The sequence below is a fragment of the Pteronotus mesoamericanus genome, unplaced genomic scaffold (genome assembly GCF_021234165.1).
Source record: "Pteronotus mesoamericanus isolate MK-2021 breed Mesoamerican mustached bat unplaced genomic scaffold, CSHL_Meso_final contig_25, whole genome shotgun sequence".
Taxonomy (NCBI): domain Eukaryota; kingdom Metazoa; phylum Chordata; class Mammalia; order Chiroptera; family Mormoopidae; genus Pteronotus; species Pteronotus mesoamericanus.
This window is the reverse complement of record NW_026555105.1, coordinates 36,701,946-36,726,272: the sequence shown is the minus strand read 5'-3', so window position 1 is coordinate 36,726,272 and position 24,327 is coordinate 36,701,946. Positions and strand designations below refer to the sequence as shown.

The 24,327-nt window shown below is 40.7% G+C and overlaps 2 pseudogenes; one reads left to right on the top strand and one right to left on the bottom strand.

The window, feature by feature from the left end:
* Window positions 1-17,008: 17,008 nt before the first annotated feature.
* LOC129070979 (elongation factor 1-alpha 1-like) lies at window positions 17,009-20,382 on the bottom strand (annotated as a pseudogene).
* LOC129071009 (uncharacterized) lies at window positions 20,356-20,498 on the top strand (annotated as a pseudogene).
* The last annotated feature ends 3,829 nt before the right edge of the window (window positions 20,499-24,327 follow it).

Genomic DNA, 24,327 nt, shown 5'->3' with positions numbered 1-24,327 from the left:
CCTGGGCTGTTCTTTTAGGGTCACGCTCCCAGTTCATTAGAGCTGCCAGGTGGGTGAGTGTGGTGCTGCAGAGATCGCTGATGGTATTGCTCCAGCACCTGTGTCCATGTGCCAGGCACCATGATGCTGCGGGGCACCCACAGGTCATAGTTAGTCACAGTCCAGTGTGGCCAGTGCTGGAACAGAAAGAGTCCCAGGGGCTGGACTGGAGGTGGGGGTCATGGAAGCCTTTTTGTAGAGGGATTGAGACCAGGGAGGGAGGGATGTTGCTCCTCCCAAAACAAAGCAACAGAAGCAGGTCTGGGTGCTCCACTCTGGGAGGCAGACCATGGGGAGGAGGAGTGGAAGCCAGGGCACTGGAACTCTCCTCAGAGCTCACTGAGACAGGCATCAGAATCACCCAATGTGCTAAAAATGCATATTTTGGTGCTTCATTCCTGATTGTCACAAGTGGGATATGGGGTGGGTGGTGCCCAGGAATATGCATTTTTACCCAGCACCCCAAAAGACCTCTGATGAGGGCCTTGTACCCACACTTTGGGAAGTTCTCCCCTACAATGCCAGCAGGCTGTTTGGACCAGGAGATCCACCAAGTACCTGCTGAAGCAGGAGTTAACCCAGGTCCCCCCAACCTGGCACTGGTCATATTTGGGACCCACCTTTGCCAAACACAAGCTGCTGAGCTTCTTGTGTGTCTCACCATCCCTCTGGCTTGACTCAAAGTACCCCAGTGTTCTGGAGCATTGAGGACTCCTCTTCATAAGGGAGGCTTCTCTGAGGCCCCTGGAGAGGGGAGCTCAGTGGCTTGGAACGCTTTCTAGGCCACACTCCCTCTGCAACCTCGGCCACCTGGCCTTGTGCTGCTCCTCACCTTTGTCAATATTTGTTTCTTCCCTGGCCTCAAACAGCCTGGTATTTGCTTAAAAGGGCAGGGACAGATGTGGAAGATCTTGCCTCCTTGTTTTGCACTCTGCCTCCTGGCATTTCTGTGCAGGCTGCCTTGTTTTCTGCCAATGGGCTCCCCAGGCAGCCCTGCCTCTGCCCCTGGCTCCAGCACAGGGCCCTGAGAACTTTCTCATGTCACTCTTGATTCCACTTCCTCTTGGAGGCAGCTTCAACCTGTCCTCTGGCTCCACACGCACCATATTTGGACTACTGGCCTAGAACTGAGGTACTCAGAACATACTAAATGTTCAAAAAATACTACTGGCTGTAGTACTGGCTCCTGACCTAAAACTGAACAAGCCACCAAGAAGTTATGGTAAAAGATCATGTCTGAAACAAATACACACATGCATTTTCTATGAAATCAGATCCTGGTGTTGGCTGATGCCACAGCATGGGCCTAAGAGACCCAAACTGGAAACATGGAACAGTTAAAATGTTATTGATAAATGTGCAATCAGCCTCAGACAGGTCACTGAAAGTTTTTCCTGCCAAATCTGTTCAGATGGGATCTTGTAATTTTTGCCTCCTATGAACCTTAGCGGCATGCTTCAGAGAGGAAATGTCTCAGCCCTTACCTTCCTACTCTCACATTTCAAAATATTTTGAGATCTGTTGTCTCAGTTTTGAGTATTCCTCAAATCAACATAGGTGTGGTGATTGTTCTTTTTATAATAAAGACTGCTAACATAGTGGACATTTGCTGCTGTTTAACCTTTTATTTTGAACTACATATAGAAAAGTAGTGGTAAAAAGAAGTAGTAAGTGCAGTAGGAAAGTTGCAAGAATAGAACAGAATTTCCCTATATCCCCTCTCCTAACTCTCCTAACCTCACAAAACCATGGCACCATGATCAAAATCAGGGCATGAACCTTGATATAACACCCTTAATCCAACTAAAGACGCTGTAAGAACCTCACCTGCTTTTCCAGGAATGTCCTTTTGCTCCAGGAAGACATTCAGGATCCCACATTTGCATTTACTCTTTTCCCCCTCTGGTGTCCTGCTGTCTGCAATAGTTTCTGGGTTATTCCTTGCATTTGAGGACCTGGACACCCATGAAGAGTGTTGTTGACCAGTTACTTTGCTGAACATTCCTCAGTTCAGGCCTATCTGGATCTTCTCATGACTGGGTGGAGATTGTGCATCCCAGGCAAGGACATCACAGATATGGATATCTACCCTCCACACAAACATCTTGGGAAAGATAACTTGAAACTATGCAAATCCCTTTTCTCTTCAGACCTACCATGGATTCTAGCATCTGTCAGCAAATCTTGCCTGGAACAGTCACCTCTGTGCTAATTGCCTAATGCTGATTTCCCCCTCCCCTCCATCCTTCAACATTTATTGCTTGGATTTGCATTGCTAGAAAGAGCTGTCACTTCTGTTCCATCAATTTATTTAAAATAATTTTTTTTATATTGACTTCTGGTCAAGATGGCAGCAGAGACACAACCACATCAAAATTACAACTAAAATATAGAACGACCATCACTCAGAACCATCAGAAGTCAAGTTGAATGGAAGTTTGACAACTATGCAATTAAAGAAACCACATCCATCCAGTCTAGTAGGAGGGATGCAGCTGCAGAAAGGCTGGTCCCTTCACCCATGTGCCGTGGATAAGAATTCAGGAGAGTTATCTCAGGAGCAAGGAATCCCAGGCCCATACCAGGCTGCCAAGCCCAGGGTTCCAGTGCCAGGAAGATAAGCCCCCACAGCTTCTGGCTTCAAAAACCAGCAGGGATTGAGTTGGTAGAAGAAACTATTGAAAACCCAAGAGTTCCTCCTAACCCACGCGTGAACTCACCTACTCAGACTCACTCCCTCTGAGCTCCAGCACCAGGGTAGCAGCTTGAAAGCCATCAGTGGTATACAGGGACATCCTAAAGTGTCTGGTATCAAGGCAAGCAGAGGCCATTGTCCTGTTTGTCCTTTTTTCTAAACCCTCCCCCCACAAAGCCACAGAGCTGGCAAGCTGGTGCTATGCCTGAGATTCCATCAACATGGCTAACACTGTTTGACCTGCCTTAGATATCCCCAGAGACTCCACCGTACCCAATTTATGGGTCCCCCCAAGCTGCTTTTCCATATGAATGACTGGTCCTGGCTCATGCTTCACAACTTTCTAGAGCCTCTTAAATAAACAACAGCTGGTGTCAGTGAGCCCCAGGCCCAGCACTGGTAGTAGCCAGCCTAGATTCAAAATTTGGCTTTGCCTGGGAAACTCCAAGCCCAGCACAAGTAGCAGCCATCTCAGATTGCTTTATACCTCAGGCAGGGTAGCATCCAGGCAAAACACAGGTGGGGCCTGACCTTGGCCTGTACCACCTGGGAAACCCCAAAGCCTGTGCACCCAGTGGACAGCTATAGACCACATTGGAGCACCACCACCCTGCCCCTGAACAGCTGATCCTCCACAGAAGTGCAGATTGGTAGTAAGTGGTCACAGCTAATCCTTGCAGCTGACTGGCCTGGATAAATCCCTCCCATTGATCTGCCAACAGCAACCAAGGCCCAACTACAAGGGGAGGGTGTACTCAGCCCACACAAAGGGTGCACTTCAAATACCCAGCTTGGGTGATAGGGGAAGCTGTGCCACTGAGCCCTACAGGACACCCACTGCAATAGGCCATGCTACCAAGACATGGAGTCAAAGCAGCTCTACTTAATACGTAGAAACAAACACACCAAGGCTGCCAAAATGAGGAGACAGAGAAACATGGCCCAAATGAAAGAACAGATCAAAACTCCAGAAAAAGAGCTAAACGAAATGGAGGTAAGCAATCTATCAGATGCAGAATTCAAAACACTGTTTATAAGGATGCTCAAGGGGTAACTTAGCAAGGACCTCAACAGTATAAAAAAGATCCAGGCACCAACGAAGGATGCACTAATTGAAATAAAGAACAGTTTACAGAGAAACAACAGTGAATGGGTGAAGTCAAGAATCAAATAAATGATATGGAACATAAGGAAGCAAAAACCAACCAATCAGAACAACAACAACAAAAAAGAATCCAAAAAAATGAGGATAGTGTAAGTGGCCTTTGGGACAACTTCAAGAGGTCCAACATTCACATCATAGGAGTGCCAGAAGGAGAAGAGAGAGAGTAAAAAATTGGAGATCTGTTTGGAAAATAATGAAAGAAAACTTGCCTAATGTGGTGGAGGAAATAGATGTGCAAGTCCAGGAAACACAGAGAGTCCCAAACAAGATGGATGCAAAGAGGCCCACTCCAAGACACATCATTATTAAAAGATGAAAGGTTAAAGATAAAGACAGAATCTAAAAAGCAGCAAGAGAAAAGCAGTTACTTACGTAGAGGGGAGTTCCCATAAAACTGTCAGCTGATTTCTCTAAAGAAACTTTGCAGGCTAGAAGAGATTGGCAAGAAATATTCAAAGTGATGAAAAGCAGGAACCTAGAGCCAAGATTGCTCTACCCAGCAAAGCTATCAGATAAGTAGCTTCCCAGAGGAGAAAAAAACTAAAGGAGTTCATCATTACCAAACCATTATTATATGAAATGTTAAAGGGATTTATTTAAGAAAAAGAAGATCAAAATTGTGAACAATAAAATGGCAAAAAGACATGTCTATTAACAACTGAATCTCGAAAACAAACTAAGCAAACAAGAAGAACAGAGATGGAATCATGGGTACAGAGAGCATATTGATAGTTCCCAGATGGGAAGGGGGTGTGGGAGAATAGGTGAAGAGGTGAGGGGATTAAGAAGTACAAATAGGTAGTTACAGAATAGCCATGGAGATGTAAAGTGTAGAAGAGGAAATGGAGTAGCCAAAGAACTTATATGCATGACGCATGGATATGAACAATTGTAGGGGGATTGCATGAGGGAGTGGGGTGTGCTAGGTAGAGGCGGGCAAAGGGGAAAAATCAGGACAACTGTACTAGCATAATCAATAAAATGTAATTAAATTACATTTAATTTATTTAGGTGGGGAGAAAAAGGGAGCTAGTAACATTGATGTGAGACAAACAATTATCAGTTGCCTCCCGTGTGCACCCCGACTGGGGACTGAAGTTGAAAGCTATGCATGTGCCCTGATGGGGAATCGAACCCGTGACCCTTTGATTTATGGGATGATGCTCCAACCAACTGAGGCATACCGGCCAGGGCTGCTCCATCAACTTATTTAATCAAGTAGTTATTTATATTAATATGGACTTAGTATATTTTGTTCAACAGGTTATATAATCCGATACTATTATAATCTATTTTATTATTTAAATTATTTTAACCCTGGACATTCGGAAGTCCTTCAGGGCTCTTGTGCTCTTTCAACAAGTCCCCAGCTTTTTCTGGTTTCACACAAAATTCAGGGATTTGCTTCTGGCCTCATCAAGCTAATTGTTAGATATCCTCTTGAGTTTTCATAGATTGCTACAAATCACATCTTCTGTTTGGTATCAATTAGGGGCCAGATTATACCCAAAACATACTGCTTAGTTAACTGGTATGTTGGCAGAGCTTGTTCTTTGGAAAAAATTCCCACCAATTGGAATTGGAAATTGTGATTGCTGATAAAACCATGCAGAACCCAAGCAGGCTCCAACTCTACTGTCTTTTACAGCTTTTGTTCTTTCTACCTGAAAATCACACCTGGAGTTCAAAAGCTCCAGAATAATACTAACTTGTAGCTCCCTTTGCCTGGCATATGGAAAGGTGCCATGATTTCACGATGATAACCTTGACCTTTATCCAAGCTTTTTTTTTTTTAAGATTTTATTTATTTATTTTTAGAGAGAGGGAAGGGAGGGAGGGAAACACTGATGTGCAATAGAAATATCAATCAGTTGCACCACCCCCTCCCCCGTGCCCCCGAAACTGGGGAGCTGGCCCACAACCCAGGCATGTGTTCTGATTGGGAATCAAACCAGTGATTTTTTGGTTTGCAGGCCAGGGCTCAACCCACTGGGCCGTACTAGCCAGGGCACTTTTGTCCAAGCTTTATCTGATCTTACCAACAACTGAGAAAGTTGGGAAGTTTCTTAGTTTCGGTTCTCCCAGAAGCTGATCTTATTATAAGGCTCCAAGTGCAAGTACTTTCTATGTAAGGTGATCTCAGTGGGGAGTGGAGAAGTGAGACAGGAAATGGAAGGCAGCCATTATTGAATTTTTGTATTATCAAGCACATCATTACTGTGTAGCGTTGAAGTTCGGTCCTGCTGGAGAACCCTGGGAGACAGTGTAGAAAATGTACGCAAGAGTTCTGTTCCTCAGGAGCTGCGGTGTTTATATACAAACTCCCTTTAGTTTTTGGTTGAAGGCTGCTACTGGGCATGTTTTTTCTAGCTCTTCTAAGCACATAGGCAGAGTAGGCTCTTGCTGCTAGAGAAAGCTCGGATCACAAATAGGAAGGGTCTACAGGATATAGGTGGGGCACCAATAGTATCCACTACAGGCATATCTCCATTTTACAGATGAAGAAACTGAGGTGCAGAGAAACTACATGACTCATCTCAGGTCTAGAAATGGTACCGAGGGCTGTTACTTGAGGCTATGAATTTGAGTAAGGACTGTGTTAGATGGTTCTCTGAAATCTATTCCATTTGGCTCTGTTTCTTATGGCAGGTTCTTCCTCTGTTTCCTGCTCACTGGCCTGGAAATGACCTCAGAGGCTTGGCAGGGAGCATATTTGCACAAGGGCACACCCCAGCAAAATGAGTGACGGTTTGTCCTAATGTCTTGGTAGTTGCAAGTTCATTGTTTGAATTGGATGGGGGGTAAGCCCTTGTATTATTTCAGGAGGCTTGAGTTTTGTCAACCCTACCAACAAGCAGTGTTAAAAGATTAGGCAAATAGCTGGAAGAAACTCCTAGCTTCTTGTTTACTTAGACTGTTGGGCTGACAGAGAATTTGTTTATCTCTGACACCAGGTTCATCTGATACCTCCAGAAGATAGAACTTCCCTGCACTGGGCTGAGCTGTGCTGTGTCCCAGTTTCTCATTGTTTCCCTGTCCCCTCCTGACCTCCCAAATCTAATTTTTGGTTTTTTTCTATCACCTTCCTACTGCCCCATATATACTCCCAGCCTATTCCCCTGGTGAACTTTTGGACCTGGGCTATCCTTATAAGTCTGGAGAGGGAATTCTGGGCCAGGAGACCTGGGCTCTACCAACAAATAGATGGGTGTGTGGGACCTGGGTCCCTCAATTTCTCACAGGAGAAGTGGAATGTTTAAAGAGGAAATTACCCTTGCCTGCTCCATCTCCCCAGAACCCCCAGAACTTCAAAGTGGATGAGGTTAGTTACAAAGGGATTGTCACATCCCAGGCCTGGCTGACTTCTGGGTTCCAAAACACATCAAAACAGTTCTTAAGCATATAAAAAGAAGTTCTATCTCACTGGTATTCAGGAACACGTGAATTAGGACAAGATACTAATGGTGGTGGTGTGACGGAGTGTCCAGTCTCTATGGGGACAAGCTGACACTATCTTTCAAAAAAAAAAAAGAAGCCCATATCCTATAACTCAGAGAATCACTTTAAATCTGCAGCAGAGAGTCCCTTGTGTAGATACATAAGGATGCAGGTATGCATGAGGCTGTTCACAAAAACAGCGCTTCTCAATAGTCCATGGGGCAAGCTCAGTCTTTATTTCCAATCTGTTGCAAACGCGTATATTTTTACTAAAATGAATTACTAGAAAAATGAGATTTTAAAAACTGAAGACTTTCAAAATACAATCCCCCAATTTTTATTGTGAAATTTGACAGAACATTACTCTGCCCAGTTGCTATAAATGTTCCTCTGTGCTCATCCCCAATCTCTAATCTCATTTCATCACTCAGTACTAACAAACAGCTCACAGGCCCCATCAGGGGCATGCAACACAGACTTTGAATAGTGCTACCCTGCTGTGTTGCTTGCAAACAAAACAGAACAAAACAAACTGGAAAGAACCTAAACATTTATCAATAGAAGAATGTCTACATAAACATACTATGTCTATACTATAAAATCTGTGTACTAGTCAAGAATCAAATGGGAGATTTATAAGTCCTGACATGGAAGAGTGGCTGAGAGATATATTGAGTTGGAAAAAAAACAAAAAACAAAACAACAAACTGCTTAAGGATAGCGTTTTCTCCTGTGTTAAAGGTGAAAACATCCACAATAAAACAACACTATATATTTCCTATGTGTGTGTAAATATGTAAAAACATATAAAGAAAAAGTACTGGAAATGCTATTGAGATTGGCCAGTAAAAGGGGAACCTTTTGTAATGGTTTCATTTTTATAAAAAGAAGGCATTCAAATATTACTTGTATAATTAAAAAAAAAATCAAACATACTAAGCAAGGCTGATCTAAAGGTAGGCAAAACCTTTCCTACTCCTCAAGTTACACTGGAAACCAAATTTTCCAGACTTTTGCTACCTCCCAACCGAGAGACACATCATACACATACATGTGCCATGCACATGAAATACAGATTAAATAAATAATCAGTATCAAGGGCAAACTCACTTGAAAGATGCCCTGGCCCCATTTACAGCCTGAAAGGCTGGGAGAGGGACTGGCTGCTTGGTTGGTAGCACATGAGCCCCCTTGTGAGATGGCCAGAAGCAGAAGAAAGATTTTGATTTTAGATTCAACTGTAGAGTAAAATTCTAGCACCTGAGTTCTGAGTCTGAGATAGATTGGGCACAAGTATTTAGTCTTGGCTCCCTCCTGAACCTTGGCTCAGATGGCAGTAAGGGGAGACGGAACTCTTCAGAGATGAAGAGAATGGGGCTGGAAGGTGGGTGGAGAGTTCTCAAAGTTAGCAAGAGGGAAACAATGGAATCCTCAGTGGGCAGTGGGGAAGCGGAAACCTGAATGACTAACACCACAGAACCCCAAAAGGCCCTTTTATTTTCTCTTTTCTGGGTTCTTTGACCCTAGAGTTCTGACATTCATGTTCATTTACCTTTATGTGAATTTTTCAACATGAAAAATTATGCTCTTTCATTCTGATAGTTTTATTGTATAATTGTCTTGATAATTTCCTACCTGTTTTCTTTGTTCTTTTTCTGGAACTCTTCCTAGTTGGCTGTCAGACCACCTGGATTCCTACTGTTATTTTTCTTATGTTTTCTTTCCTAGTTTTTATGTTATCATTTTTTGGTTGCGGATCTACTTTTGAAAAATGTCAGTGACTTTATCTTCTGAATATTTCTATTGGATTTTTAAAATTAAATTTTTTATTTTGAGATAATAGTAGATGCACATGTAGTTCTAAGAAATAATATAAAGAGACTCTGTGTACCTTTACCCTCCCCCCAGTTGTAGTATCTTGCACAATCAGGGTATTGACATTGATGAAGTTAAGATACAGAATACTTCTGTCACCACAAGGTTCTTTCCCATTGTTCTATCATAACCACACCTGCTTGCCTTCTGAAGCTGTTCCCTCTTTAGCCCATTTCTATAATTTTGTCATTCTAACAATAGGATCATAAATGGAATTACACAGCATATGACCTTTTGTGATTGGCTTTTTTTCACTCAGAATAATTCTCTGAGATTCATTCACATTATTGCATGTATCAATAGTTTGTTCTTGTTTATTGATGAGTAGTATTGAATAGTAGCCTTTAACTGTGTCCTAGGTGGAATATCTCACCCTGGAGCACAGTGGCTCAGATACCATCTTGATTGCTTGCAGTCCTCCTGAGGCACAAAGCGGGAACTGCTTATGGTCTCTTGGAGTCAAGGTGGGTCATACCTTCAGTTCCTGAAACAACAGCTTTTTACATACATTGATTACTAAGCTTATTAGCTATTACCTGAAACCCAAATTTTTTCAACATTTGAGCCCGTCATCAGTATTCAGTATTATTGATGTACTACCATTTCTTTAACTGTTTGCCACTTAGAGAATTTATTTTGTTTCCAGTTTTTGGCTATTATAAATAAAGCTGCTAAAAATATTCGTGCACAAGTTTCTAATTTCTCATTTTCTGAGATAATTGCCCAGGAGTTCAATTGCTGGATCATATCAGAGTTGCATGTTTAGATTTTTTAAGACCCTACCAAATGTTTCCAGGGAGGCTGTTGCATTTTACATTCCCAACCGCAATGTTTGAGGGATTCTTTTTCTCTATACCCTTGCCATTTGGTGTTGTCACTGTTTTGTATTTTAGACATTCTGTTGAGCATCTTTTCATATGTTTATATGTTATCAACGTATCTTTTTCAGAAATGTCTTTTCATGTCTTTTGCACATTTTCTGATTGATTGTTTTCTTACTGTTGAGTTTTGAGAGTTCATTATATAGTCTAGATACTAGTTCTTTATTGGATAAGTGGTTTGCAAATATTTTCTCCTGGACTATAGCTTGTCTTTTCATTCTCTTAACAGGGTATTTCAGAGGGCAAAGTTTTAATTTTGATAAAGTATAATGTACTGATATTGCTTTTATGAATAGTGCTTTTGGTATCAAGTATAAACTCTAGACCCCAGAGGTTTTCTCCTATACTTATGTGGGGGCTAAAAAGAATTGATACTTTTCCTCCCACCTTCTAAGTTTTTGTAGCTGGCTAATCAAATTGAGAGAGACAGATTAACAGGAGAAAATAAAAGTTTTAGTTCAGGCGATGAGGAATTGACATAAGAATGAAATACCAAAGGCAGTGAAATAACGTTGGGTACCTAAGACATTTTTGGACAAATGAGAAGGGGATGAATGGGATATTCGATTTCAGAAGTGAGGATGGGTGATTTACAGGCAGTTGAAGAATAGGAACAAACGTGGCAGGAAAATTCTTGGTAGGTGATTAGGAACAATGGGACACAGTGGGTGTCTATCCAACAGACCCATGCCTGAAGCCCTCTTATTTACTATATTTAATTTACATTAGGCTAAAGAAAAGATCCTAAGACTTTCTTCCTGAAGCAGGTTTGTCTGTCTGAATCTCTTGGACAGGAAAGATGGGAGGGTCAAGTTCTTCTGAGCCTTGTTTCTTAATAAAAGCTTAAAATCAATATCCCAAAAAGGTAGCTTCAGGGTGGCAAAACTTTAGTTCCCTTCACTTATTTTTAAAAATTCTAACCCTGACTGGCGTGGCTCAGTGGATTGGGCATCATTGTTCCACAAACCAAAAGATCACCGGTTCTGGGTTATGGCCTAGGTCTCCAGCCAGCCAATTGATGTTTTTCTCTTGCACATCTGTGTTTCTCTCCCTTTCTTTCTCCTACCTTTTCCTTCTCTTTAAAAATAAATAAATATTCCTAGCTGGTGCGGCTCCATGGATTGTGTGCCAGTCTGTGGACCAAAGTGTTGCTGGTTGGATTCCCAGTTGTGGCACATACCTGGGTTGTGGGTCAGGTCCCTGGTGGGGGATATGTGAGAGGCAAACACACATTGATGTTCCTCTCCCTCTCTTTCTTCCTTCTTTCCCCTCTCTCTAAAAAATAAATAAAATCTTTTAATAAATAGATAGATAAATAAATAAATAGATAGACAGATAAATAAATAAATAAATAAAATTTTAGAGTTTTAGTCCTCGCCAGGTGGTTGGAGCACTGTCCCATACACCGAAGGGTTGGGGGGTTTGAGCCTCCATCGGGGAGCATCCAGAAGGTAACCAATCAATTTTCTCACATCAATGTCTCTCTCTCCCCCCACCCTTTTCTCTAAAATCAATTAACATATCCTCAGGAGAGGATTAAAAAAATTGCATAGTTCTACATTGTACATTTAAGTTCATGATCCATTTAGAGTTAATTTTTATATTTAGTGTGAGGTTTACGTTGATTTTTTTTTTTTTTTTTTGCTTATGGATGTCCAATTACTCCAAGACCAGTTGTTGAAAAAACTCTCTTTCTCTCTTTCCTTCATCAAATTATTTCGTCACCTTTGTCAAAAATCAGTCTGGCTAGTTTTAGTGCATCTGTTTTTGAGTTCTCTGTTCTGTTCCATTGACCAATAAATCTATCCTGCCAACAATACCATCCAACCTTAATTACCGTAGTGTTATAGTAAGTCTTGAAATCTGATGAGTTGATTTCTCCCTCTTTCTCTTTCTCAAAATTATTTTAGATATTCTAGCTCCTTTTGTCTTTCAATATAAATTTTTAAATAATATTGTATAAACAAGACAAATCTAAAAATATCTTGCCTGCTTTTCTTAATTAAATATTTTATTTATTTATTTTTAGAGAGAGGATAAGGGAGAGACAAAAAGAGGGAGAAAACCATCAACCAGCTGCCTCTTGTACATGCCCCAAATGGGCCCACAGCCCAGGCATGTGTCCTGACAGGAAATCAAACCTGCAACTTTTCACTTTGCGGGACCATGCCCAACCAATTGAGCCACATCAGTCAGAGCCTTGACTGACTTTTGGTAGAAATTGCTTTAAACCTGCATATGAATTTGTGGAGAATTGACATCTTTACCATGTTTTTCCATTTGTTTAGATCTGCTATGATTTCTTTCATCAGCATTTTTTAGTTTCAGCATACAGATCTTGTAGTTTTGTTAGATGTACACATGCCTGTTTTATTTTTGGTGTGCAGTTGTAGATGTTGATTTGTCATTTTGGTGTCCTCTGTTCATTACTAATTTATAGAAATACAATGGATTTTTTATATGTTTAACTTATATTCTGAGACCTTGTTGAAGTTACTTATTAATTCATTGATTTTTTTTTTTTTTTTAGTCCTTGGGATTTTCTACATAGACAATTATGTTATCTGCAAATAGGGATAGTTGTATTTCTTCCTTTCCAGTCATATGCTTTTATTCTTTCCTACTCTTTTTCTTTGTTTTGTTTTGTTTTTGCCTTATTGCACTGGTTAGAACTTATTGAATTAAGAGCCATGAAAGCCTTGATTTCTTCTTGATTTTATGGGGGAAACATTCATTCTTTTGCCATTAAGTTCAAGAAGTTTCCCCCATTCCTATTTTTCTGATAGTTTAATTTTTAAATCATGAATGGATGTTGAATTTTGTCAAATGTTTTTTCTGCATTGATTGATATGATCATGTGATTTTCTTTTTAAGACTGTTACCATAGTGGATTACATTGACAGATTTTTAAAAAGATTTTATTTACTTATTTTTAGAGAGAGGATGGTGGAGGGAGAAAGAGAGGGAGAGAAACATCCATGTGCAAGAGAAACATCAGTTGGTTGCCTCTTGCACACCAGCAACTGGGGACCTGGCCCACAAACCAGATTGGTGCCCCTAGCAGGAACTGAATCCATGACATTTTGGTCTGCAGGCTAGCACTCCATCCACTGAGCCACATCAGCCAGAGCAATAGATTTTTTTTTAATCCTCACCTAAGGACATGCTTATTAACTTTTTTTCTTTTAGAGAGAGAGGGGAAGGAAGAGAGAGGGAGAGAAACATTGATCAGTTGCCTCTCATTTGCACCCAGAATGGGGACTGAACTGTCAACCTAGGCAGTGCCCTGACCAGGAATCAAATCTGCAACGTTCTGGTTTATAGGATGATGCTTTTGCCAGCTGAGCCCCACCAGCCAGGGCTACACTGTTAGGTTTTTAAACTATTGAATTAGCCTTGCATTCAAATATTTTATATTTAAAATAAACCCTATTTGGCATTGCTGAATTTTCTTGTTACTATATTTTTAAAGGTTGTTGCATCTACATTTATGAGGGATATTGGTCTGGATTTTTGTTTTGTTTATTATTTTCATTTTAATTTGATTCAAAATATTTTTAAGTTTCCCTTGGGACATCCTCTTTGATTCATGAATTATTTAGAAGTGTGTTCTTTATTTTCCAAATATTTGGAGACTTTCCTGTTGTCTTTCTGTTGTTGATTTCCATTTTCATTTCATTGTGGTCAGAGAACACACTTCGTGATTTCAATTCCTTTAATTTATTGGTTTGTTTTATGGCTCAGGATGTGGTCTATCTTGGCATTTGGCATATGTTCTGTGTCCACTTGAAAAGAATGTGTATCTGCTGTTGTCAAGTAGAATGTTCTATACATGTAAATAAGATTCTGTTATTTGATGGTGGTGGTGAGTTATTTCATATCCTTGCAATTTTCTGTTTAGTTGTTTTTTCAACTATTGTGCAAAGGATGTTGAATGCTCCAACTCTAATTGTGGATTTATCCTTTAAGTTCTATCAGTTTGGCTTCATTATTTTTCTTTTTAGCTTTGTTGTTTGGTGCACAACTATTAAAGATGTTGTATTCTTGGTGAACTGACTGTTTTATCATTACATAATGTCCTTTTCTGCCACGACCCACACGGAGTGGTGGTCCCTGAGTGGGGGTGATGGGAGATTGAAAAAGAGACAACACAACACAAAGACACAACACAAGGCAGTGTAAGGAAAAGTGGGGGCCAGGTGGGGCATTGTCCTCTAATGGAGAGACAATGACCATGGTCTCCATGTTTATTTTATAGGGGTTGGTTAGATGAAGTTCAAGGGAGTTTTTCAGACTTAAGGGAACACTGTGGGCATGGATTGTTCCATTCCCAGGCTATCTACATGATAAAGCTTTCTTCTGCAAAAGTTGCAGTCGTTTTCAGTTGAAGCTTGTGAGGCTGCCGCCAGCTGCCAGCTTGCTCTGCCTTGCAGATACAAGCAGTCAAGTGTGACCTTGCCAAGTGCTTAACCTGGTTTTTGATGTCAGCCTTCACTGTCCTCCACACTTTTCTGTGCCTGGTAATATTCTTTCCCTGGAGTCTACTTTATCAATGTTAATATAGCTATTCCTGCTTTCCTTTGATTGAGATATGCATGATATATTTGTTTCTATTCTTTTATAATCTGCCTATATCATAGTTGAAGTGAGTGTCTTGTAGACAACATATAGTTGTGCCATGTTTCATAATTCACTTTACCAATCTCTTTCTTTTAATTGGTGTATTTAGACCATTTACATTTAATATAATTATTGATATGTTAGGGCTAAAATATGCCTTTTTATTTTCTGTTGCTTTGTTTTTTGTTGTTGTTTCTCTGTTTTCTTTTTCCTGCCTTTCTGTGGGTTACTTGAACATATTTTAGAGTTATATTTTTATTTTTTTATAGTATTTTTGAGTGTATCTCTTTGAATATAATTTTTTGGTAGTTGCTCCCTACTCCTTCTTAGGTACTTTCATTGAAGGAAAAGTTGTTCCTTTGTGCTTAGGGACACAATGATGACAACAACAACAACAACAATAATGGTTTCCTTTCTACCTTCTACCATGTGCCTGGATCTCTATAATTTACCTTCAATCCTGTAAACCAAGCATTATTATTTCAATTTTATGATATGAATATTAAGGAGACTCAGAGTACTTAAGTAATTTGTTCAGAGCTACACAGTAAGAATCTATTTGCTACCAGCCTCCAAATTCTTCTATGATATTTAAAAGCAGCTATAGCATGTGGAGTTTGTTTTGAGACAGTTTTTTTAGTTAATATCTGGGTTATTCTCCATTTAAAATGAAGGCTCTTGTCTATCTATTTTGGGGAAGATGTACTCTTCCTTCTCTCATTTTTTTTTTCTTACTTATATTTCTGCCTGCATCATTGGTTCCGGAAAAAAAGGAGGTTTTCAGCAACAAAGGATCTCCAGCTATTAGATGACAGGATAGCGTCCAGTGATTCCAAAAACTCTATGAAATGCTCTGCCTTAACTTTGGTCACATTACTGCTCTCACAGGAAAGTTAGTGCTGCTATTTCCTCCTTATTGATTAAAATGGACTCATTTCTAATGGGTAGACCTTGTGGTAATCATTTATTTTAATTTAAACTCTACCATAAAGAGATAAATCCTTTCAACTCTGTCAGAATGTCCTTTGGCCAACTCAGCTGCCCACTATTATGATCACACCCTGGACTGTGTCATCACTAGAAATCACATCAGTTGCTGAAAGCTTGTTTTCAAACATTTCACTTCTCTGACAACTGTTTATCCTTCTGGCTCAGGTGTTGGAAATTCTTCCATTTTCAGAATCCCTTCACTTCATCAAGACCTCTAATAGCAGCCCTGACTTGTGGGATTCAGTCGGTTGGGCGTCATTCTCACAAACTGAAAGGCTGATGGTTTGATTTCTGGTTGGGGCACAAACTCTAAAAAAAAAAAAAGACCTCTAATAGCTTTTCACTGTCATTACTTTTCTTCCTTCCCTCTGTAGGTCTAGCATTATAATTCCTGTATTAATCATCCTTTGTTGCAGTAATAAATAGCCCCCAAATCTCAGTGGCTTATACAACAAAATGTACTTTCCACCAATAGTTTTGCTGGCTTAATTTGGTCTTTATAAACTAATTTACACATAAATAAAGTTATTCTTTGCTTATCTGTTCTAATCTATGAAGAGCTTAAAAAATTCTTTTCCATAGCTTAAAAAATTTTTTTATTTACTTTTAGAGAAAGGAGAAGGTAGGGAGATAGAGAAGCATCAATGTGAGAGAGAAACATCAATTGATTGTCTCTTGTACATGCTAGACTGGGGACAGAACTTAAAACTCAGGCATGTACCCTGACTGGGAATCAAACTGGCAACTTCTGTCTTGTGGGATGACTGCCAACCAACTGAGCCACATGAGTCAGGGCCCCCTCCTATAGCTTTTTGCTATGTAAACTGGTGACTCCTCCCTTTAAGACAAGGTGGAAAAAAAAAATGTTCTCACCTAGAAGAAACACTAAACAGAAATATAAAATTCTAGTTTCAGCAGATGTAACACCAGAAATAAGTTATGGGTGACTCTTACGTAAGTCTTTTACCTAAGTAGTACTATAGGAAGTTAGAGTTTGACCAAAAGAACACACAGTTTATGCTTTAAACTTTGTTTTAATGAGTCTCAAGTTCTGTGACAGACTTTTAGTCAATTTGTTTTTATTAAAAAATGCTGATTTAAAAAACTAATAACTTAAAAACTGCTACACAAAAAACCCACATGGTCCATAAAATGTTCTCCTTTTGTTCTGAAGTTTTTATGATGCATTGTAATCATTAAACAGTCTTTTACTGTTGAACTTAAATGGCCAATGGAGACAAACAGTTCTGAGACCGTTCTTCCAGCGCTGAGTAAGACTGGTGAGGTAGGTGTTGGAGGTAATATTCATTTAATCTCATGAGCTTTCTGGGCAGACCTGGTGACTTTGCCAGCTCCAGTTACCTTCTTGTCCACTGTCTTGATGACACCTGCAGCAAGTGTCCATCTCATGTCACGAACAGCAAAATGTTCCAGAGGAGGATAGTCAGAGGACCTCTCAACACGCATGGGCTTGCCAGGAACCATACCCACAATGGCAGCATCACCAGACTTCAAAAACTTTGGGCCATCTTTCAGCTTTTCCCCAGAATGATGATCAATCTTCCCCTTAAGCTCGGCAAATTTGTGAGCAATGTGAGCTGCGTGACAATCCAGAACAGGTGCATATTCAGCACTGATCTGGCCTGGATGGTTCAGGATAATCACGTGAGCTGTGAAAATAGCTGCCTCCAGGTGGATCATTTTTGCTGTCACAAGCTGCAGTGCCACAACAAACACCTTTGACACACGTGTTCTTATGATTGAAGCCCATATTGTCCCCAGGAACAGCTTCACTCAAAGCTTCATGGTGCATTTTAATGGACTTTACCTTTAGTTTGTAATGCTAATTGGAGCAAAGGTGACCATCGTCCTGCATTTGAGAACACCAGTCTCCACTTGGCCCACAGGGCCAGTACCAATACCACCAAATTTGTATACATCCTAGAGGGACAGATGCAGGGCCCTCTCATTTGGATGAATTGGTGGCAGGATATAATCCAGAGCATCAAGCAGAATGATTCCATTGGCATTACCATATTTCTGGGTGACTTTCTATGCCTTGAATCAGGGCATACTTGGCTCCAGTATGTTGTCACCATTCCAACCAGAAATTGGCACAAACACTGTGTCAGGGTTGTAGCCAATTTTCTTTTCTTTTTTTAAAATATATATTTTGATTATGCTATTACAGTTGTCCCATTTTTTCCCTTCCCTTTATTCTTCTCCACCCTGAACCGCCCCTCCACTCTGAACTGCCCCTCCCCCCAGCATTTCTCCACCCCCTACTTTAGTTCATGTCCATGGGTCATACATATAAGTTCTTTGGCTTCTCCATTTCCTATATTATTCTTAACCTCCCCCTGCCTATTTTGTACCTCCTATTTATGCTGCTTATTCCCTTGACCTTTCCCCCTATTTTTCCCCCTCCCCCTCTCCTCTTATCTCCATTTTTATGATTCTGTTTCTGTTCTAGTTGTTTGCTTAGTTTGTTTCTTTTTTTTTTTTTTTTACATTCAGTTGTTGACAGTTGTGAGTTTGTTGTCATTTTACTGTTCATAGTTTCTGATCTTTTCTTAAATAAGTCCCTTTAACATTTCTTATAATAAGGGCCTGGTGATGATGAACTCCTTTAACCTGACCTTATCTGGGAAGCACTTTATCTGCCCTTTCATCCTAAATGATAGCTTTGCTGGATAGAGTAATCTTGGATGCAGGTCCTTGTTTTTCATGACTTTGAATACTTCCTGCCAGCCCCTTTTTGCCTGTAAGGTTTCTTTTGAGAAATCAGCTGATAGTCTTATGGGAACTCCTTTGTAGGTAACTCTCCTTTTCTCTTGCTGCTTTTAAGACTCTTTCCTTATCTTTAATCTTGGGTAACTTAATTATGATGTGCCTTGGTGTGTACTTCCTTGTGTCCAACTTCTTTGGGACTCTCTGAACTTCCTGGATCTCCTGGAAGGCTATTTCCTTGGCCAGATTGGGGAAGTTCTCCCTCATTATTTTTTCAAATAAGTTTTCAATTTCTTGCTCTTTCTCTTCTCCTTCTGGCACCCCTATGATTTGGATGTTGGAACGTTTCAAGTTGTCTCAGAGATTCCTAAGCCTCTCCTCATTTTTTTGAATTCTTGTTTCTTTATTCTGTCCTGGTTGAATGTTTATCTCTTCCTTCTGTTCTCAATCATTCGAGTCCCGATTTTCTTCCCTTTTCTGCTGGTTCCCTGTATATTTTTCTTTATTTCACTTTGCGTAGCCTTCACTTTTTTTCCTCCACTTTTACGACCATATACAATCAATTCTGTGAGCATCCTGATTACCAGTGTTTTGAACTGTGCATCTGACAGGTTGGCTATCTGTTCATCATTTAGTTCTATTTTTGGAGCTTTGATCTGTTCTTTCATTTGGGCCATATATCTTTGTCTCAGCATGTCTGTTACATTGGGAGGGGCAGAACCTTAGGTATTCACCGTGGTGGGGCAACCCAGGTTGCTAGGTTGTGACACTGTCTGTGAGGGAAGGGTCAGAGAGGAAACAGTTTTGCCTGCTTGGCTCTCGGCAGACTTTCACTTCCCCTGCGACCCACAAGAAAATTGGGCCCTTCTGGTGCTGATTTCTGGGTGGGTAGGTTTGTGTACATTCTAGGACCCCGTGGGTCTCTCCAACAGACTCTCCTGTGAGGCTGGGACTTTCTCCTGCCGCTGCAACCCCTACAGGTTTTTACCTCCAGAGATGTTTAGGCTTTCTTTTCCTGCACTGGAGCCCTGGATTGTGTGGTCTGTCTCACTCCCCAGCTGTTCCTCATGGTTTATCTGCATGCAAATGTGGGACTGCCTGGTTCTCCAGCCCCTGCCTTGTGTGTGTCCTCTCTGCTCCAGCTGCCCATCTCTGCCCCTCCTACTGGTCTGGATGGATGTTTCTCTTTAGCTCTTTGGTTGTCAGACTTTCATACAGTTAGGTTTTCTGGCAGTTCTGGTATTTTTCGTTTTTAAATTTGTTGTTGTTTTCCTTCTTTTGGTTGTGCAAGGAGGCAAAGTATGTCTATCTACACCTCCATCTTGGCCAGAAGTCCTCCCCTACAGTGATTTTTGAGAGTCAGCCATGCTTTCAGTAATTTCATCTCTTTTTAAGATTTTATGTTTTTTTTTTAGAGAGAGGTGAAAGGAGGGAAAAAGAGAGGAAGAGAAACATCCATCTGTTGCTTCCCACATGCCCCCAGCTGGGGACCTGGCCCACAACGCAGGCATGTGCCCTGACTTGGAATTGAACCAGTGACCTTTTGGTTCGCAGGCTGTGCTCAACCCACCAAGCTACACCATCCAGGGCTGTAATTTCATCCTTTTTATTATGATCCCTTTCTATAGCTATACCAAACTTTGTTTACCGATGGCGTAGTTTATGGACATTTGGATTGTTTTCAGTTTTCAGAAATTATGAATAAAGCTGCTATGCACATTTGTGTACGTCTTTATTTTTCTTAAGGTAACTTACAAATTTTAAATAACTTATTCATCTTAATGTAGGCTTTTACAAGCATTTGAGTAACCAGATAATATGGAGTGGACATGTGCAACATGATGGTCAATGGGTACTTTTATGTGTGGCTATTTATGTTTGTGTACAAGTCTTTTTGTGTACATATAAAAAAATCACTCTTTATACTTACCTGGCAGCAGAGATACCATCATCATGAGGCTTATCAATTCATTTTAGATGTGTTGACCCCTGCCATTTCCCCAAATGCGGGAAAATTGACTGCATAATTTGTGGTAGTGGGGGACTGCATTCATGCTTTCCCCTGGGAAAAAAATAAAGTAAAAAAATAAAAAATTACTCTTTGATAAATACCTAAGAGTAGAATTACTAGGTCATATGGTAAGTGTATTTTTTGGGTCCCTAAGTTTGGTGGTACTGTTTTCAATTCATGCCAGCAAGACATAAGAATTCCAATTTCTCTCCATCCTAGCTGATGTTTGGCATTAGAAGTTGTCTTAATTTTAGCCATTCTACAGGTGTTACATGGCATCTTGCTGTGATTTTATTTTGCATTTCCAGGATGACTAATAATGTAGAGCATCTTTTCATGTGCTTGTCAGCCATTTCTCCAGTGTTGTAAAGGGTTTATTTGTGTCTTTTGCCCATTTGTTTGAGTTGTTTGCCCTCCTATTAATGAGTTGTCAAAGTTCTTTATATATTCTGAATGCAAGTCTTTTTTCAGATACCTGTGTTGTGAATATTTTCTCCCAAGCTGCGTTCTAACTTTTCAGAGCAGGGAGTTTTAATCCCTATGAAGCCTGGCTTTTTCCCATGGTGTGCTGGCTTCCCAGGTCCCTTACTCCTCTCAGGTCCCCCGTGACTTACTTCAATTTCTTTTTCCTGTTTTTCAGAGAAGCTTGTCCAGCTCCTCTCTCCAATCCTTTACAAAACCCTTCTCAGTCGAAGTGGGGGTTGGGGGAGGGAAGAGAAAGAGTGAGAGAGGGAGAGAACGACAACTGTCCTTGAAAAGAATTTCTTTTTATCCCCTCTCTCACAGCTCTCTCTCTCCCCCCTCCATCCCCTGCACATAATATCTTCCTTTTTCATTCCCTTACTTTTCTTTAGTTTGCTCTGTCCCTGTTTCTCATTTATCTTGGACCAAAGAAAGTAAAATTAGGCCTTTTTCCAGCTGAGGCTTTTATGCAAAGTGTTCTGTTAGAAACTCCTCCAGGTCACATAGTGCCAGAAAAAAACTCTCAGGGATAGGCACCTTGAAAGTAAATCCTGTGACACCAGGAACCTTAAATTGCAATTTTGCTGGATGTAAAGAGGTTCCATACAGGTCATGTCAAGGGACAAAGTGTATTTCTTCTCCTGGAATATTCTTACCTGTGTAGGCTTCCTGCCCAGGAATGGGGCCTCCTGCCAGATTAGATACTGAAAATCTATGGAAGCGTTTATTAAGCCTCCACACCTGCATCAGAGTCATTCACCTGGGTAGCTTTTATTAGTTCTTCTTCTCCTGCAACAGAGTTTGGCTCTACCCACTAGGTAGACAGTGATGGTTCTCAAAGTGTGGTCCCAGAACAATGGCATCTGCATCACCTGGGCTCCTGTTAGAAATGCAAATTTTTAACTACAGCAGTGGGGCTCACACTTGAGTGCATATCAAAATCACAGGGAAGGTTTATTAGAACAACTAGAACAGAGATTTCTGGAGCTAGCTCCAAAATCCAGTAGGTCTGGAATGGTCCTGAGAATTTGCATTTCTAGTTCCTACTACACCAACACACTTTGAGCCCACTGTACTAGCAGTTCTGATTTTGTTGGTCTGGGGTCAGGCAGGCCTTGGGCAGTCAATGTTTCAAAAACAGCACGTGGTTCTAATGCACAGCCAAAGCTGAGAACTCCTGCTCCATGGGGCGGGTTGCAACATGCCTGGAGCTGTACAGTTCCATCGGAATAAAAGACATTTTCAATCAGAACCTTCCTAAAGGGTTTTTTTCCCTTGCTTCATTTTTTTCTTACATGTCAGCCCTGCACATTGTGTGCTCAGGGCCCCATAAGTTTCCTCTAAGGATCTGCAAAACCTTGGAGGCAACTCTCAGCAGTGCTGGGGCGGGGCCTGGCTATTAGCACTTGGCCCCAGGTGCTGTCAGAGCTGTAGGAGGGCCACTCAGGGGAGCTAGTCCTCTGAGAGCTCTGGACAAGGCCAGAGCTTGCTTGTCTGAAAAGGGATATGGCCTTTTTGATATTTACACTGGTAAGTGGTATCAAAACTATTGCCAAGGGCCTTGGGACTGGCACTGTATATGAGGCTGTTCTATTACATACCAGCCTTTGATGTTCATCTATGCTTCTGTCAAGTATGCTCACCCAAGGCTTTTCATTGTTTTCCTCTTTTACTGAGGCATAATCTATATACAGTAAAATACACAAATCTTAAGTGGACAGTTTAGTGAATTTTTACTTATGTATACCCCCATGTCGCCATGACCCAGATCATTCTAGCAAGTTCCCTTAAGTCCTATTTTAGTCAATTCTCACCTCCCACTACTCCAGCTGTTGATCTGTATTGACATAGATGAGTTGTACCTGTTCTTGAACTTCATATGAGTATAGTTACATGGGACGTGTTCTTTTTGTGTCTGGTTCCTTTTTCTTAACATTGTTTTTGAGAGTTATCCATATTATTGTGTACAAGAGCAGTTCATTATATTTATTTCTGTGCTGTACACAATATATTTATTTACCCATTCTTCTACTGATGGACATTTGGGTTGTATTTAGGTTTTAACTATTACTAATTCAGCTGTAGTGTACATTTTTGTATACACATATGTCCTTTGCTGTGCATAAACACTCATTTATTTTGCTCATATACCAGAGTGGAAATACTCAGTCACATGTATAGGTTTAATTTAGAAGAATTCGCCAAAGAGTTCTTTAAAGTACTTGTACAAATTTGCACTCCCACCTACAGTACCTGAGAGTTCTGGTTGCTCCACAGCCTCACCCATCTTTGCTATTCTCAGACGTTTGATTTTAGCCATTCTAGAGAGTATGTAGTCACAGCACATTGTAGTTTTAATTTTCATTTCCCTGTAATCATTGATGCTCAGCATCTTTTCATGATTCCTGGCCATTTGGATATCCCTTTATGTGAAGTGCCTGTCCAAGTTATTTGCCCTTGTTTCTCTAGTGGGTATCTGGGACCTTTCAACTAAAAGTGTTATGAAATAGTGCCTTACTTATGCCAGGAATTGAGAGGGTCTCAAGTGAGTTTGTGAAAAGGAGGATGAGAGAAAGAAGGGCCTTTTTTACTGAGTCTGCTCCCCAGCGCCCTGAAGCTTCTTGATCTCTGTCTCCCCAGTACCTACAGGAGGGCCAGACAAGATTGGAACCCAGTACATTTAATCAGATATGAGGAATGTCATTGTTTTGGTAATAGCTGTCTGGGCACCCCCGCCATGGGTCCTTTTGTTCGGTAACAGGTCCCTTCCAGTTTTGGGCAAGAGGCTCATAAGCAGCCTGAGTCCACCAGATATTTAATGTAGCCCTGACTCAGACTTTTTGATATGCCTGCTTTGATCCCATGAATGCCCTCCTTAGAAACTGGGGTCCTCCACAATCCTTTGGAATTGCATTACTATTTATGATTCAATTTCTTTAAAGTTAAGATTTGCATCCAACAGCACAGTTCTCCTAGCATCTGGATCTCAATCCCCAGAACAGTTTCTCGGAGACCACAGTCTGCCCTCCTTGCCTAGGTCTTTGTTGACCCTTTACTCTGCCTGTAATAATTTCCAGATGGGATTTAATGTGGGATGCATTGTGTTCTTTCATATGTAGGACTCTGATAAGCAGCCTCCAGCTCATTTCCTTTGGCACCTGACTCCCAAGCAGCCCAATCAGTATTTTGTGAACTGAGTAGAGAAATGATTGGTTTAGGGTCTGACTCATCTCCCAACTAGGCAAGCCATCTTTCATTCCTGCCACCTTAGGCCAAAGGAAAAAAGCAAAAATGTCTTTCCATGTTTTTCCAGAGACTCACAAATTTTGATGTCTTTATTTCTTGATGACTTCATAAAGTCCAAACATTCCTTGATTATAGAACAGTTTTGTGGTCACTAAATTGTTTGAAACAATAATAA